This window comes from Octopus bimaculoides, chromosome 15, assembly GCF_001194135.2.
Source record: "Octopus bimaculoides isolate UCB-OBI-ISO-001 chromosome 15, ASM119413v2, whole genome shotgun sequence".
Taxonomy (NCBI): domain Eukaryota; kingdom Metazoa; phylum Mollusca; class Cephalopoda; order Octopoda; family Octopodidae; genus Octopus; species Octopus bimaculoides.
In genome coordinates, this window is record NC_068995.1 from 49,693,923 (window position 1) to 49,696,924 (window position 3,002).

A 3,002-nucleotide genomic window follows, 5' to 3' on the forward strand; every position below is an offset into this window, starting at 1 on the left:
CACATATATTATATATTGTGAAATTTAATTTGGTATTACTAAATTGAATATTCCTGTACGTTTGTAATGATATATTCCCTAATATTATTATACATATATAGATATATACGACGGGCTTCTTTCAGTTTCTGTCTACCAAATCCACTCACAAGGCTTTGGTCGGCCATATATATATTTGACGGACTTCCTTAAGTTTCTGTCTACCAAATCCACTCGCAAGTATTTTGGTCGGCCTGAGGGTATATAGCAGAAGGTACTTGCCCAAGGTACCACGCAGTGGAATTGAAACCAATGCTATGCTGTTGGGAAGCAACTTTCTCACCAGTATATACAATAAAAATGTTTTCAAGAAATGTTGACCAAAACTGAGAGGGGGGGAGTGGGGGGAGGGGATAAAAACAACAAGGAAAGGAAAAACAACAAAAAAACTATGAGCGTTCTATTAGCAAACGAACCACTGCAATTTCACCACCACAAACATTTTATAATACATATTTTGACCACGTACTTCTCCTCCCAAACACCATTCGCTGTTATACTTTCACTAAATACATTTTGGTTATCTCTGACAGGAATCTAAACGTTGTTGTTATTGTTTGTGTTAGTTGTTAGTAGCGTTGGTGTGAGAGATAACGGCGTCGGTGTTGGCGTTGGCGCTGCTCGTTGGGGCTGGTGCGAGAGATGGCGGTGTTGGCGTTGGTGATAGTGGAGATATGTAAATGCGATGGTAAAGGAAGCCGTGGCAGTAGTAGTGTCGGCGGTGGTGGTGGTGCTGTTGGAAACGGTCAGACATTTTAATCTAGAATTGAAGAAAATTAATGAATCCTTCCAACAAATTAGATTTCCTATCTTTAATTAAAGTGAAACTAATTTTTATTTACTAACTCACACGCACACACACACACATATATATATATATGTATGTATTATATATATGCGTGTTTATGACGTATGTATGTATTTGTATACGTGTGTGTGTATATATGTATATATATATTATGTATAGGTATGTACGTATGTATGCATATATGTATGATTGTATGTTTGTATGTATATGTATGTATATATATATATATATTCATATATATACATTTGTGTGTATGTGTGTGTGAATGTATATATATATATATATATATATATATATATATAAAGAAAGAGAGAGAGAGAGAGAGAGAGAGAGAGAGAGACAAAGAGACAGAGAGAGAGGGAAGAATATTTGGAAAAATGAAATATTTCATTAAGACAATACTTCCTACACAAGAACCAAGATGGCAGATCAAATAATTAAACAACGAACTCTTATATCCTCTTCAAAGATTTTTTTCTTTTTTTTTTTGCAGTTCTTTTTCATCATCAGCAGCAGGTGCAGCAACATCGCCATCGTCGTCGGCGTCGTCGTCGTCGTCACCATTATCATCATCATCATCATCATCATCTTCTTCTTCTTCTTCTTCTTCTTCTTCTTCTTCTTCTGTATCCTCTTGATCTTCTTTCCTCCACCTCATCCTCTTCTTCACTCTCTTCCTTTCTTTTACAGCCATTCACCTCTTACCTCTCCTCCTTCCATGACACCTCCTTCCATGACACCTCCTTCCACCGCAACCACTATCACCACCCACTCAAACGCACTCTCTCTCTCTCACTCACACACACACACATACACACACACACACACTACCACCACCATCACCACCACACTACCAATACTAGCATATCAAAAATGCTTTACCAATTCCTCAACCTCTATTAATTCTCCTAATTCTTTTGGTTCATCCCTTTATTTTATTTAAATGTTTTGTTTTTGTATTTTGTTTGTTATTTGTTGTTTTTGTTTTTGCTTTTGCTAAGTGCGCGTGTGTGAATGCATACATTATATACGTATGTGATAGGTGCGTGTATTTCTCATGTGTGCGTGTGGAGAGAGGTGTCTATTTGTGCGTGTGTGTTTGTGTTTGTGTGTCTGTATGTGTGTGTGTGACACACACACACACACACACACACATGCATATACTTACGTACATACATACACGAACATATATGTATAGATAAATACAAACTGAGAGAGAGAGAGAGAGAGAGAGAGAGAGAGAGAGAGAGAGAGAGAGACAGATAGATAGATAGATAGATAGATAGATAGATAGATAGAGAGAGAGACAGACAGACAGACAGACAGACAGACAGACAGACAGATAAATAGATGTAGATATAGATATACACATATGCGTATATACGTATATATATATATATATATATATATATATATATATACGTACATATATGTGCGTGCGTGTATATATATATATATATATATATATACACGTATACGCACACACACACACACATTATTATATGTATGTATATGTATATCTGTGCATTTGTTTGTTTGCATGCGCACATGCGCGCGCGTGTGTCTACGACCGCGCGCGCATGTACGTGTATTTACATACACACTAGGAGAATTATATGTATTATATATCTATCCTGGTATTTATAATTTTTCAAAACTATCCTTATTCTTATCTGCACACACAATACACACAGACACACACAGACGCACACGTACACACACACACACACACACACACACACACACATACACACACGTATATGCACACACAGTTGAATAGTTACACGTTCACACCGCCAAATACATGCATACGCCTAGGTATCTATACACACACACACATATATATACACACGCATACACATATATACAGAAAGAGAGGCAGGCACACACACACGTACATACGCACACACATACTCACACAAACACGCACTTGCATACGTTCATTGACCTTTGACCTGCTATGATACGCTATCTAATTTCTTAGAGCTGTATTATCAGCACATGTGACAGAGAGGTCAGGGGCGGGATTTGAAATCTCAACCAGTCGTGTTAGACAAGGTTCATGTTGTGTGTATTGTGGGGAGGGTGTCTGACCGTGTGAGGGGGTGGCGCGTTCATTCCGTGATTGTGCTTTTGTGTGTGTGTGTGTGTGGTG